Genomic DNA, 16544 nt, shown 5'->3' on the forward strand with positions numbered 1-16544 from the left:
GGGGAAAGTTTTCCATTTGCTGCAGTCATTACTGATTGGGCATTTTAACAATTTACCTTGCTCAAGTTACATCCCTTAATTCTAATATACCCTATTATTGATCACTTAAGGGAGTGAATCACACTGCAGAATTTGGCTCACTTCTCCAATACCCAAAAAACTAAAAAGTGAATTAAACAAAAGTTTAAAATATGTCTCCTGTGTTGTGAAACTTCAGATGATGTGCCTGTCTCTGTCTCTGTTTCTTTGTCTCTCATTATATATATATAAAATATTATATATTTATATATATATATTTATATATATATATATAAATATATGTATATATATTTAAAATATTATATATTTTAAAAATATTTGCAAGAACCAAAGACAATGTTAAACTTCATAATAATGAAAAAAGAAAAATACAATGGATTCAGGTTTTTTTTATCAAGAGTATATGTTGTATTTTTTCTGCACCTGTAGAGATGATCATGTGATATTGTTCTTGCTTCTGTTTGTAATGCATTGAATTTATTCCTTTGTGTATGTTAAACCTTCCCTGCATCCATAGAATGAAGCCTACTTAGTCACGGCTTATGGTCTTTTTTGATAATTTATTGCATTCTGCTCGCTAGAATCTCAGTCAGGATGTTTGGGATTAGGCTCTTCCTACAGCTTGGCCAGTAGTTCTTCTTTCTGTCTGGAATCAGGAATAATACTAGCAGGGTTGATTTTTGGAATACTTCTTTCTTTCCCATTTCTTTAAAGAGTTTGAGGAGTATTGGTGTTAGGTCATCCCTGAAGCTCTTGTCAAATCCTTTATTGAAGAAATTGGGTCCTGGACGTTTCTTTGTTGACAGATTTTTTTTTAATAAAAAATTACTGCTTCAATTTCACTCATTATTATGGGATTTCTCAAAGTTTTGATAGATTCTTGGTTTTGTTCTAATAATTTATATTTTTCTAGGAATATATTTATTTCTTCTGGATTTTGGTGGTGTCTGTTATGGTTTCACTCTTTTCATTTCTGAGTACATTGATTTGGGTCTTTGCTCTCCTTTGTTAGTAGGATTTTCTAAGTGTTTGTGTCCTTTGCTTATTCTTTTGAAGAAATCAATTCTTCAGTTCACTGATTTTTGTATATTTAGCATCAAATTCATTAATTTCTAGTATTGTCATTATAATTTCCTTCTTTGTATTAGTTTTACATTTAGATTTTCTTGTTTTTCTAGGATTTTGAGGTACCGCATCGGGCTCACCTGATTTTCTGATGTGAACATTCACAGCTTTTTCTTCCTTCTTGGGACTGCTTTTACTATGTGTTAGAGGTTCTGATATGTTGTACTGGCATTATTGTTTGATTTTAGGAAGTAATTTCTTTTATGAGCTATTGACTATTCAAGACTGTATTGTTTACTGTTACTTTTCATTGTTTTGCTGGTTTTTTTGCCATTGATTTCTAGTTTCATTGCACTATAATCTCATAATATGCATAGGATAATTTTGATTCTTCCTCATTTATGTAAGAATATATTGTAGGCTAATATATAGCCTATTTTGGAGAAAGTTCCAGGTACTGTTGAAAAAAATATGTATTCTTTTGTTTGGAGGTGTGTTATGGATTAAAAACTAGTGGTCAGTTTAACACCAGCTGGATTATATCAGCATGGTACTGAGTGTCCCACCTAAGGAAAGTTGCCAGCATAAATAGAGACCTAGAGAAAGAGAAGCTGTGCATTAAGGCACTGAGGCATTGAGGGTTCTCCTATACATTGCTGTTTGAGCCACTGGTTCTCCTGGAGAAGCTCTGGTCCTCACATCAAGCATTGCTTCCTGCTTCTGGAGGGGAAGACGTGTGTTGCTTGGTCTCCAGGATGAACTTGTCATGTTGGCTTCCTGGCATGTCCTCAACTGTGCTTATCGTCTGAGGAGCTTGGGGCCTCAGCTGTGGTGCTTTTCAGGACAGCGTTGGTCTTTATTTTGAGTGTGACTTTTCAGCTCCAGTATACAATCCTCATCCCACCAGCACAGCTCCTTCACCCTGCTGGCATAGACTTCCTAACTTTCACCGCTGACCTTTGGGCCTTCCCAGCACGGATCCATAAAACAGACTGGCGTGAGTCCTTCTTGTGGTCTCTAGACCTCCAGTTGGACTCGCGGGAGGTATTGTCATGAGCTCTGGGTTTTCATCTGGACTCATGAGGGACATTGCTGTAGGATTCAGGCCCTTGGCTAAATATTCTATGTCTTTAGTGTTGTGGATAGATTTCCTGCACTTTCTTGTGTTAACTCTGAGTGACCATAATAAACAATATTATAAATTCCATGTCCTGATTCTAATTGTTCTCCTCACAGTACCTGAATACAACAGGGTGTTATACTCTGTTGATACTTATGAAGTCTGTTTGTTCAAAGACGTAGTTCATCTCTGGTATGTCTTTGTTGATATTTTGTGTAGTCGATCTACTTGTGACAGAGGGATATTGACTCTACAATTATGTCAATGTTTATTTGATCTTTAAGGTTAGATAGTGTTTGTTTTATGATATGGTGTTTGGTGCATATATATTGATAACTGCTTTCTTTTTTTTGTTGAATTCATTATCTAATGAACTTTATAGTTTTATAGCTATTTATTCAATGTCTTTATTTAATATCTGATGAACTTTTTTGCTTCTTCTGGTCATTTTTTCTCTGAAGTCCACTTTATCTGAAAATAGCATATCTATGCCTGCTTGTTTTCACGTTCTTGTTGCAGGCACTAACTAAAGTTAGTTATTTCTTTTGTGCACTATACTTTTGAATTTTGTTTCTAGATCTCTGCCAATCTATGTTTTTTTGACTGGAGAACTGAGACCATTCATGCTGAGAGTTATTACTAAAAGATAAATTTATCATTGCATTATTTTCCTGTTGCTGATTTCATTTTTCTTTTCCTTCAGTTTACCAACTAACCCTGCCTGGTGTATTTATCATGTTAGACTTTTTCAGTGTTGGCTTCATTATCTCTGGATATACTTGAGAATTTCTAGGAGTTCTGGTTTGACGGTCAAAGAATTTCTGAAGGTAATCTTTGCCATAGAAAGACCATACCTTTCCATCAATTTTGAAAGATTTGAAGTTGTTTTATTCTTTTAGAGTTTGAAATTTCTCCTAACTTTCCTGACTTTTAATGTTTATGCTGAGAATTCTGCTGTAATTCTAATAAGTTTACCTTTATATTTGTTGTTTTTCTCTAACAGCCTTTAAGAGTCTGTCTTTATGTTGAACTTCTGAGATTTTGACTATGATGTGACACAGAGACGCTCTTTTTTTTTTTTTTAAACAGTGGCTATTTGGGTTATATATGCATTTCTTATCTGTTTGTTAAATTCTTTTCCTATATTTCCAAAGGTTTATGCAATTATTTTTATTAACCAGTTCTAATGCCATTCGTACTATCTTCTGATTTTTCACTAGTTCCAATTAAATTTAGATTAGCCTTCTTTGAGTCATCTAACAATTGTTGGATCCATTTTTCCGTTCTTTTGCTGTAACTAGGTATCTCTGATATATGGCACCAGGTTCAACAACATCATCTATTCCTAGCGCTCTTTTCTCACACTGGTTACTTCTGTTGTGCCTAATTTCAACAGAAATTTTCATCTCCTGGATTTGTATTTGATAACTGTTTCTTTGCTAGACCCTATTTCTTTGCTAAACTGAACATTCATGTTCTGTGTTATTTTCTTTAGCTCAGCTGGCATTTTACTAGTGTCTTCTGTAAACACTGATTGTCTATTTTTTAGTTGTATCTTATGGGAGCTGCCGAGAATCTTACAAAACTGGTTTCTGTCTGTCTCTTTACCATTCCATGTAATTCAGTTGTATGGCTTTTGATCTCCTCCCCCTAGAAAGGCCATGAGTCCTCTTTGGGGAAGCTGAGGGTTTGAAAGAACCTTGTTGCCTTGTCTTCCCACCTTTCTACTTTCTCAGGACTGAGTTTGGGGGCCATTTTTATTGGCCTTAGTTTCTATTAAGGAAACTTCTTTAGTTAGTGCCTGCTTCTCAATGTTTCACTCTGGCAATGGTCTTTGCTGACAACCTCCACTAATTTTTAGGGTGAAGGTGCAGTGTAATTAGTCCAGCACCTAGCTCCTCAGAAATGGACCACAGTATTGCTACTGACACAGGGACAATCCAAATATTGGCATATAAGAAAACTATCTAATAGAACAATTATGGTATCCTGGCAATAGTAACAGTATCAGCAGAAATAATAGCATTAAACACAAACTGGACATTGACATAAGAACCAATAGTTCAGGCTGGGGGTTTAGCTCAGTGGCACAAATGCCTGCCTGACAAGTACCAGGTCGTGAGTCTGACCCTCGGTACCAAAAGAACCAATAGTGTACCACCCTCCTCCCTTAACCAGAGGAAAAAGGCTTAATAATTTATAAGCACAAAGACAAATCAAGTATTGACATACAATAAATATTTACTAAATGCAACCAGTATACCTCCATTAACAACAGTAAGGAATACAAAAATACTAGCATACAGTTAATTAAATATCTAAAGATTAATAAAGCTTAATGATTGTATTAATAAAGATAGAGGACCTGGGAAATGGAAGAATTAAAGAGATAAAGTTTGAAAAACAGAGAAAAAAGATGAAAAATGGAAGAGAAAAATTGTGATAAAGGATGCCATTAAACAGTAAAGGGAAGTTATGTAGTTAGATAAAATTAATAGAAAAAAATAAGAAAAATAAATGGAGAAAGATAAATGAGAAGAAAAAAAATAAAAGAATAAAAAAAGAAAGAAAAAGTTAAAAGAAAACCCCAAGTCTCAAAAAACCAATGAAAAAACTTTAAAGAGAAGAAATAGAACCCAACATCCCTATGAATTTTTGAATTAATCTTTTCTTTCCAGAGTCTGCAGTCTTAAAACCCAACTGACATGGGAGAGAGACAGTGAATCACTGCTGAGAAGTATTTGTTTCCACACTCCTGAGTGTGAATGCTGGAACCTGTTCCACCTGACTCACTGGTTGTGGGCAGTCAATGGTCTGCTCTGAGGCTGTTGTCACTCTGGTAGACCTCACTTTGCATGTCACTCTGTGAATCCCAAGTCATGCCAACAAGAGACAGATGCATAAAATGAGTCTACAGAGGGAAAAACGTGAAACAGGCAGAGAGTTAATGTCAAATAGAAAGAAGCTCTAGAACTAGAACCAGAAACTTTTAATACCTGAAGCTAAAAAAAATCATTATTGTGGTTGGGAAAATTACACATGTATATAAAAGATGAATAAAACGTAAAGACAGGTCAAAGGGCTGCTGGAAACCACAACTCTCTTGTTAGGTAAACTACAGAAGGAGCTCACATGGACTGTAGGGTGAGATGGAAACTCAGGAGAAGAGAGAGTTCATGAAAGTTTCTGCTAATGCAGTGCACAAACCCAGGAGACTCAGCTCAGCCTCGGAAGGATCTGAAGGATGAATTCAACTTGGCCCAGCAAACATTTGCACAACTAATTTGATTGAGCTCATGATCTAAATTTAACCAGGAGACTGGCCTGCTAAGACAAAAATAGTTGCATCCCCCAGTAGAATGTAAAATAACCAAGACACTATGCAGAATAACAGGCATAATGTTTAGCAAACAGTCAAGATTTACTTAACATCCAAAAAAATAAGCAAATGTCTTATTTCTTCTCTTAAGGGAAAAGACAGTTAAGATAGATCAACTCTGAGATGATCCAGATGTTGGAATTAATGAAGACTTAAGCAGACAACACATAAAAATAAATGATAAGTCCATGGTAAAAGTGCTCAGCGGAATTTGTCAGCGAATAAAAACAAATTACAATCACAAAGATAAGAACACACCAGAAGGGCTCCCAGCATTTGGAAGTCATATCATGCTGGCAAGAGTGTGAATGTGTCCAATCTCCCTGAAGAAAGTTTTCTTGGTTTTCTATAAAGTTAAACACACATCTGCCCCAGTCAAATAACTACTCTTAAAGACTAAAGAGAAATGAAAACATATGTTCACAAGATGACAAGTAAGAAATGTTCTTCTCAATTTTGTTCACAATATAATTCACTCAGAGAGCACTAATATCTGTCAATAAGAGAGCTGATAAAATATGGCACAGGAATTTAGTGAATTCTACTCAGAAAGAAATCACACCACACTGCTGAATTTCAAAACCCATTATGATGACTGTAAGAAACCAGACACAAAATAGTATAAATCATATAAATACATTCACATTAATTGCTACAACATGCAGATTCTATCTGCTATCGTAGAAATATAAATAATGGCTGCCTTTTCGAATATTTGAGTTTAACAGGATGGAGCCCAAAGGGACTTTCTGGGACTGTGAAAACATACCTTGATCTTAATGGTTTTGTTTTTCACTGTTACAAGCATTTGTCGTAACTTGAAAATTGTACCCATGGGATTCTGTATTTCACAATATATAAATGATACCTTCTCAAAATCTTACAAAATGTCCTTTAACATTATACTAGCTATGTTTGCTAGTGCAATAAGGTGAGAAAAATAGATAAGGCATAAAATGCAGAAGGCAGGAAGGTGCCATTCTTTGAATGTGGCATAATTATTGACACAAAGCCAAAATAATCTATAATCATACTAGAATTAATGAATAAATATATCAAACCACTATATATAAATCTAATTAAAAATCAACTATACTTTTATATAGATAAAACCAAGATGTTTATTTAAAAATTTTTACTTTTCAATATTCAAAAATTAATTTTATTTTTGATTCACACACAGTATTTGTACATTTTGAGGTGAAATATAGTTTGTTGATTGATATAAACATTGAGTAATAACCACATCAGGATACTTAGCATGCATATCTATTACCTTAAATTTCTATTATTTCAATTTTTTTCTAACAATTTAAGACCTGAATAGAATTTCTCAATGGTATATACAAGTACCTGACAAGCATATGAAAAAATGTTCAAAATCATTAACATGGAATTGCATAATGAATATATAAAGAGATACCACCTCACCCAGCTAGAATCATTATAATTAAAAAGACAAAAAAGTAACATGCTGGTGATAAACATACTGTTAGCGTTTAACAAACCTGCAGATCACGAGGAAACAAAATAGGTCAAAAATAGGTCAAATTAGTCTCCATTATGAAGACATATTTTAATGAAACCCATATTTAAATCCAATCTCTTTCTTTGGATGTTTCTGTTCTCTTATGAGGCAAAAAGTGACAAGAGATATTGATAACATTGTCAGATAATTTAAAATTTTGATCTTTAAGCACAGAATGTTGAAGAGGCAAGCCTATAAGTATTTGTGCCTCTGATGTAGATATTCAGGAGTTTTATTTGTTGAGTTATAAAATATCTTAAATATGATAGCAGTCTTGACTTGGAGTTGGGTATTGTACAATTTTAGTGACTAAATGAGATCTACAGATTATCTTGTCCAGTGACTCATACACATTACACAGGGTTAGAAATATCTGGAGTGTACGTCAGATCTCCCTCCATACTTCTGAATGGCGAGCCCAGGTGGTATCTAGGTGTCTGCCTTCTAAAATCTTCACAATTTCTATTAAAAACTTGTGAAGTCTGAATCCAACAAACATAAATGTGGACAACTAAGTGGTTTAATTGAGATGATATAAGAGAAATAACTACAGACAGAGCCATGGGTATCAGAGCAGACTTGACCCACCCATATTCAGGAATGGACATAGAAACATGAATATCATAATAGACTTTGATGGAGACTCAAGTACATCTCCAGACAGAGAAATGGACATAAGCATTACCATGCTAAACCACCTGAGTATTTACATAGAGCCCTAGAGATGTCTATTATTAGCACTGTCAGGTAAAGATGAGAATATTACAAGAAAATGGAAGATGCAGGGTCACTGGTTGGCAAGGCTGAGGTCCCTACTGAATGTCTCTATTTCTTTCTGGAGCATTAACAATGTTTGCTGGGAGCTCCTATAGTATTTATTTCCTCCCTGGCCTTTCTTTCCTCCTGTTTGCTCTGAAGGATAGTTTCATGGTACAGAATAAGCGGTTGGTCACTTCTCTGAAGAAGTGTATTCATAATCAGCTCACTTTGAAAAAGTGTGTTCATCAGCAGCAGCACACACGAGTAAGGAAATTAACTCGTGTCTATTTTTGTCTTGAAATTTTTTTTTCTTCTGATTGCTTTTGTAATGTGAACTTTGGCTTTGGCTTTTGTATGAAAACTTTTGATACTGATGCTCCTAAGTGTTGAAATATTCGTGTCAACCTTTCAGGGAATTTTCTAAATTTTTTAAATCTGTGGACTTCTCTATCAAATTATCAACATTCTTTAAATTGTGGGTCTGGATCAAAAGATTGGGGAATTCTGGATTATTTTCTTGAATAATGCTTCTGGCTTATTTTCTTTCTCCACTGCTATTAGATTTGAATTTTTTTAACTCAACTAAGTCTTAGGGAATGCAGTAGTTTTGGAATTCAATAGAATCTGACATTTTTTTTTTCTTTTGATACTTTGTCCTTTTGGTGTTCAATCTAAGAAACTAGTGCATGGTCCAAGATCACAAGTATATTTTTCTAGAGCTTTGCAGATTTAGGTTTTACATTTAGCTCCATGATTCATTTAAAGTTTATGTGTTTGTATGGTATGAAGTAGGAGACGATGCTTTCTTATTCTTGTTCAACTTATCCAGAAACAGTTGTGAAACTACTTTTTAAAATTGAATTATGTTGAAATACTGTGTACACATCAGTGTTATGTTTATCTGAGGTCCTGGAGATCAAACTGAGGGCCTCATGGATATTGAGCAAATACTGTACCACTGGGCCACATGCCCAGTGCGCCAGTGCTGTCTTGACTATGGTGTGCTTAAACATTTTCTAACCATCCTATCAATTACTGTGTTTTCATAATAGAATATTGCTTTTTATGTAACAGGGAAATCTGTTTTTTAACTGGAACATATAACCTGTGCTATTAAGTTGCCTCCACAAACCATGTATGACTAAGTTTAATTTAATTTAGTTTAATAAAATTTAAAATTCAGATTCTAATACTAGCCATTGCAAGTACTCAGTAATTATACCTGTCCAATAGTCACCATACTGGACATCACAGAAAAAACTTTTCCTAATAATAAGCTTTTCTAATGAACAATGTTATTCACTTGCAGATAATATAATTAGCAACAAAATTACTTTTCCCTTGTGCTTGGGAAGTTCAGCCCCACCCAAAGTCTCATGGAACTCTTAAAAATCTCCAGAGTGTTTAGCAGAAAAAGTACTGTTTAATGTTCATATGGAGTCTTATACTCAAACATTACACTACAGTGTCACTAAAAGTAATTGCAAGATTATTCCATCAATAACCTGAAATTACAAAGTACCCAAATATACTCCTGCTGCTGGGGCTGGAGGTTTAGCTCAGCAGCATAAGCGCCTGCCTTATAAGCAGGCAGTCGTGAGTTTGATCCTGGGGTACCGATTAAAAAAAAAAAAAAAGAAAAAGAAAAGAAAAGAAAAAGAAAATAATAAATATATTCCTGCTGCTTAAATTCGAGTTTACTTTAGTCTTATCATTGGCACTTTATTTTTAGTGATAATTGGAAGCCTGAATGCCAAAATGTGTCCATCATTCTTATTAAATCAATTAGTAAACTATGCATTTTAGTACATTGTCTTGGTTACTTTTCTCTCATTGTTAAGACAAAATATCTGATGTCCAAGACAAAGCAAGGAAAGGTTTATTTGTTACAGTTTGTAGGTTTCAGTCCATACCCTGATAGGTTCAAGGCAGGGTGGCCTGGCTGAGGGGCAGCCGTTCATGGCAGCTGCAAACAGCAAGAGCAAGCAGAGCAAAAAGAGGAGAAAGCAGGGCTTCTTCCCTGCCACTTTATCTCTGGGCAGATGAAGCACACACACCACCAATCCCAGTGCTAGACAACAAACCAATCACAAGGGCTAGATTTAACCACCTCAATGACTGCCTGAGGCTTGCAGGGACATCTAGACACAAGCCATAACATGCACCTACATGAGATTTATCAATGTCGTAGAACTTTACCTACCATAAAAGTATTTTCATGTCTCATTTCCTGGCACTACACTTTTGAAATTCCACTTGAATTAATTTCAGATTTGTAAGTGCTATATAAAGAGAGATACGAAATTTTTAGGTAAGAGAAGACATGATGACTACATATAACATGATATCCTCAAACAGCAGAATGACAGTTTAAAAACCAAGACAGTATTAATAAAATGTGGACTTTACTGCTAATAATATATTAATGTTAGTTCACTAATTATGACTAAACTAATATAATAATAATGTAAGATGTCAATGATAGAGGAAGCCGGAGGCAAAAAATATGAGAACTTCCTGTTGAAACTACATGTTTTTGTTAACTTTAATACCACTAAAAATAGAAACCTTGTATGTGTTTGAAACAAATTGGGAATTCGTTACTTTTGCTGTTGCATGTAACTCTCTAAAGTCATAAAATTTAAAACCATAATTTAAAGAACAGAAAAGTACAGTAAGGATGTATTCTAATGCATGTTTAAATAATGATTTGGTGTCCTAAGAATTTACTCTTCTAAATATTCATCAATATTTTCATCTAAGGTTTTTGGTGTATTTTCTGTGAATATTCAGATTTATTGCTATAAGTAGCCTATTAAGCCTTTTCCTTTCCTGTTACTGGTTGCTTTGACTTTATCTTCCTTTTGATTTATGTTGCCATGGATCTATTATTTTTGCTTAATCATTCATGCAAAGCAGTTTATAATTTTGTAACACTTGTCAAATTCATTTCCTTTTGAATTTCATAATTTTCCTGTAAAAATTTTAGCAATTTTTAGAGTTTTATTTTAGTTTTTCAAAATCTTGTGATTTATTGTTTTTCCCTAAACTAAATATTTCTAGACTTCAAAATTACATGAGTAGACTTAATGGCTTCCTGCTGCATTGGACCGGCTCAGAAGGTCTTGAGCCTGCTTGCACCAACTTCCTGGCCTCCTGACTTGCTAGGCCAATTCTGGGGATTTGGGCCTGCCAGAACCCTCAATTCTGGAAACTAGGTGGCCTGAAATGAGTGTCCCTGCACCATCCCAAGCCCAGGAGTTTGGGATCATTGCGCTCACCAGCCAAGGAAGGTCAGTTTCCTGCCACACTCCACCTGTCAGGCAGGGCTTGGGCCTGCCTGCCCCACCCACAGTGACTTTCTCTCAATCCTGGGAACTGGGCAGCCATAGTCCCAGGAGCTGAGGGCATAGAAGAGAATTTCCAACAGGCCCTGGGGAAGCCTTAGAATAACACTCGAAACATGGAAATATAGGAACATCACAAAACAAAAGAACAAAATGCAATCTCAAACCTCCAGTCCATCCAAAGAAAGCCTAGGAGCCATGTACATAGAAGAAAATATATGCCATACACCTGACATACCTGAAATAATAGCAACTGAAATAAAGAAGCAACTCTGGGAAGCTTTAAAGGAATTCAAACTAGAAATAATCTCCCAGGTAAAAGAAGAAATGATAAAAGTAATGAAAAATATGCTGAACACACCTAAACAAGACAGAGTTAAAAATTAGAGGAACAAAACAAAAAGATAGAATCCCTGGGATGAACAAAATAAGAAACAAACAGAATACATAAAGCACATGCGAAAAGATGCACAAGAAATAAAAAATTCCATTGAAAGTTCTCAAAACCACCTCAATGAAAATTGAAGATAGAATTTCAGACCTCTAAGACAAGATTGCAGCTAATGAACAGGAAAGGAAAGATCTTTTAAAAATAACAAGGAATCAGGAAATAACAATTCAACAGCTGTAAGATGATGCAAATAAAAACAAAATAAGATTGATAGGGATAAATGAAAATGAAGGGACAACATAAAGGATGTCAAGAAGATATTTAGAGAAGTAATAGCTGAAAATTTCCCAAACAGGAGAATGGAAACTGACATCAGGATCAGTGAAGCATATAGAACTCCAAATAGTCATAACCAAAATAAAACTACACCCAGACATATAATAATCACTATCCCAGAAATCCAACACAAGAATAGATTATTAAAAGCTGTTAGAGAGAAAAGACAGATTATCTATAAGAGAATACCTAGCAGAATCACAGTAGACTTCTCAGCACAAACAATAAAGTCAAGAAGAGCATGAAGTGAAGTATTGCAGATCCTAAGGGGAAATGATTTCCAAACTTGACTGCTATACCCTGCAAAACTGTCATTAAAAATGGATGGAGAAATAAGATACTTCGATGACAAAGAAGACCTGAATAAGTTCATGATCACCAAGCCAACTCTGCAAAGAATACTGAAAGACAGTTTAGATATACATAGGAAAAAGCCACTAAACAACGCAATTAAACAGAATGGAAAGATAAAGATGCAACAGCAGAAAGATAACATGTCAACAATAAACTAATATAGAACAGCTATAGCCATTAATGTAAATGGTCTCAATTCACCAATGAAAAGAAACAGACTGGCAGAATGGATCAAGAAACAACATCCAACCATATGCTGTCTACAAGAAACCCATGTAACCCAAAAGGAAACTCACAGACTGAAAGTCAAAGATGGAAAAAATACTTCATGCAACAGGAACTGAAAAAAATGGGGATAGTTATTCTGTTTACAGACAATGTGAACTTCAAACCAAGAATAATCCTAAGACATAAAAAAGGCCACTAGATACTGGTTAGGGGAAAACTTCAAGAGGAAGAGATAACAATCTTAAATATATATGCACCAAATTCCAGAGCACCCAGTTACACAAAGGAGGTATTAATAGAAATGGAAAATCAAACAAGCAATAACACAATTATAACAAGAAACCTTAATATACCATTGACACCAAGGGAGAGTTCAACCAGACAGAAAATCAGCAAAGAAATAACAGAACTGAATCACATCTGTGAACAAATGGACTTGATATATATACATATAGAGTGTTCCATCCAACAAAATCAGAATAAACATTCTTCTTGGTAGTACATGGGATATTCTCTAAAATAGACCATATACTAGGCCACAGAACATAATTAAATAAATGCAAAAGAATTGAAATTATCCCATGCATGTTATCAGATCATCAGATCATGAAACTAGAAATTAATGATAAAAGAAACTGCAAAAAGCCCATAAATATAAGGAAACTGAATAATACACTCTTGAGCGATCAGTGGGTCACAGGGGAAATTAAAGAAGAAACTAAACAATACCTACAAACAAATGAAAACACATATACAACTTAACAGAATCTGTGGGATGCAATGAAAGCAGTCCTCAGAGGAAAATTTATTACACTGAGTTCCCACATCAGGAAAACAGAATGAATACAAATAAATAACCTGATGCTACACCTCAAACATCTAGAAAAAGAAGAGCAAGTCTAGCCCAAAGCCAAAAGAAGGGAGGAAATTATAAAAATCAGAGCAGAAATTAATGCAATACAGACTAAGAAAACAGTTCAAAGAATCAATGAATCAAAGAGTTGGTTCTTTGAAAGAATAAATAAAATTGATAAGCCTCTAGCCAAACTTATTAAACAAAGGAAAGAAAAAGCTCAAATTCATGCAATAAGGAATGAAAAAGGCAAAATCACTACAGACTCTGTGGAAATACAGATCATCAACACCTGTTTCAAAAACTGCTACTCTCATAGGTTCGATAACGCCAAGAAATGGACAGATTCCTAGCAGCATATGAAGTACCAAAGCTGGGTCAAGAACATGTAAAACTGCTGAATAACCCAATTTCTATTAATGAAATTGAAAATGTAATTAAGTCCTTACCTACAAAGAAGATCCCAGGCCCAGAAACATTCACTACGGAACTCTACAAGACATACAAAGAAGACTTAACACTAACACTCCTCAAACTCTTCAATGGAATTGAAAGGGAAGCAATCCTTCCCAAGTCATTCTTGGAAGCAAATATTACTCTAGTACCAAAACCTGAGAAAGACCAACTGAAAAAGAGAACTATAGACTGATCTCCCTAATGAACACAGATGCAAAAATCCTCAATAAAATATTGGCATGCAAGATATCATCAGGAAGATTATACACCATGACCAAGTGGAATTCATCTGAGGCATGCAGGGATGGTTCAACATATGTAAATCAATAAATGTAATCTACTATATCAATAAAGCCAAAGTAAGAATCACATGATCATTTCTATAGATGCAGGAAAAGCTTTTTATAAGGCCCAATGTTCATTCATGATAAGAATCTTACAGAGAATAGGAATAGATGGTCTTTACCTCAATATTATAAAGGACATCCATGAGAAACCAATAGCCAAAATCATATTAAATGGCCCAAAACTGAAAGCCTTTTCCTTAAAATCAGGCACAAGACAAGGATGCCCCTTATCACTGCCCCTATTTAATATAGTACTGGAAATTCTAGCAAGACCAATTAGGCCAGAGAGAGAAATAAATGGGGTAAAGATAGGAAAAAAGGAAGTTAAATTATCATTATTTGCAGATGACGTGATACTATACATAGAAGACCCCAAAACTCCATTGAAAGACTCCTAGATATAATAACTAATTTCAGCAATGTAGATGGATACAAAATCAATATTCAAAATTCAATAGCATTCCTGTACACTAACTAAAAAATCACAGAGAGAGAAATAAGAGAAGCTACATCCTTCACATTAGCAATGAAAGAAATAAAAATATTTATGAATTATTCTCATGAAAGAAGTGAAACATCTATATAGGAAAAATCATAACATACTGAAAGAATAAATTGAAGAGGATCTCAGAAAGTAGAAAGACATCCCTTGCTCATGGATAGGAAGAATAAATATTGTAAAAATGGCCATCCTCCCAAAATTGTTACACAGATTCAATGCAATCCCGATAAAAATACCATCAACATACCTCATAGATCTTGAGAAATCATTCCTAAAATTAATCTGGAGTGAGAAGAGACCTAGAATAACAAAGACAGTTCTAAGCAGCAAAGGCAAGGCAGAAGGCGTCACAATCCCTGACTTGAAGTTATACTACAAAACAACTGTAGTAAAATCAACATAGTACTGGAACAAAAACAGAGCCGAAGATCAGTGGAATAGATTGGAAGATACAACTACAACTACAAACACACTCAACCCCCTTATCTTTGATAAAGGGGCCATGAATGGTCACTGGAAGAACGACAGTCTCTTTAATAAATGGTGTTGGAAACACTGGCTGTCCATAGTGCAAAAAATAAAATGAGACCCATGCCTATCACCAGGTACTAAATTAAAGTCTAAATGGATCAAAGATCTGAATACTAAAACAGAAACACTAAGTCTATTAGAAGACAAATTGGGTAAAAACCCTGAAGACATAGGGATAGGCAGAGAATTCATGAACTGAAATCAAACTGCATGGGGAATACTTCCCAGAATCAATAATTGGGATCACATCTTATTAAAAAGTTTCTGCATGTCAGAAGAAATCTCTAGCATAGTGAAAAGAAAACCCATAATCTGGGAAAAAATCTTCGTGAACTGTCCCTCAGACAAATGACTTCTATCTAAAACATATAATGAAATTTAAAAAAATCAGACCCCCAAAATTCAAAGATCCAGTCCAAAAATATGCTTCTGAGATGAATACACAGTTCTCAGATGAAGAAATACAAATGGCAAATAAGTACATGAAAAAATGTTCATCATCATTAGTCGTTAGAGAAATGCAAATTAAAACCACACTGAGATTCCATCTCACTCCAGAAAGAGTGGCCAAGATCAAGAAAACTACCAACAACAAATGTTGGAGAGGCTGTGGGGAAAAAGGAACTCTCCTGCACTGTTGGTGGGAGTGTAGACTGTTGCAACCATTGTGGAGGTCAGTATGGAGATTTCTCAAAAATCTGGGTTTGGAAATTCTATTTGATCCAGCTATTCCACTTCTAGGCATATTCCCAGAAGATCTGAAAACATCATACCATGGTGATATATGTGCACCCATATTTATAACAGCACAATTTGTAATAGCCAGCTCTTGAACACAGCATAAGTGTCCATCAACTGAGGAATGGTTAAAAAAAGCTGTGGTATTTTTATACAATGGAATAGTACTCAGCTATAAAGAATGATCACATTGAGACATTTATCAATAAATGGATGCAACTTGAGACCATACTCATAAGCAAAATAAATCAAACCCACATGTATAAATACCATATAGTCACCCTAGTGTAAGAAATGATAAGAGTACATAAGAGTTTATGGTAATTATGATTCCCCATTACATTGCTTTGAAGCCTTATATTGCTTCCATTCATTAGTTGGAATGGTTTTATCCTGGTTTGTTTGATTTTATTGTCTGTGATGGTATGAACAGCTGTTTTGAAGGAAATGACATTATAATAGCCCGTGCTGATTTAATATTATCTTGTTTTGAAGTCCTATCATACTTCTGTTCTTCTGTTTCCATTGGTTCTATCATGTAGTATGTGATTGGATTTTATTACATGTGATA

This window comes from Cavia porcellus, unplaced genomic scaffold, assembly GCF_034190915.1.
Source record: "Cavia porcellus strain 051 isolate PalLab524CR breed Dunkin Hartley unplaced genomic scaffold, mCavPor4.1 scaffold_7, whole genome shotgun sequence".
In the NCBI taxonomy this organism is placed as follows: Eukaryota; Metazoa; Chordata; class Mammalia; order Rodentia; family Caviidae; genus Cavia; species Cavia porcellus.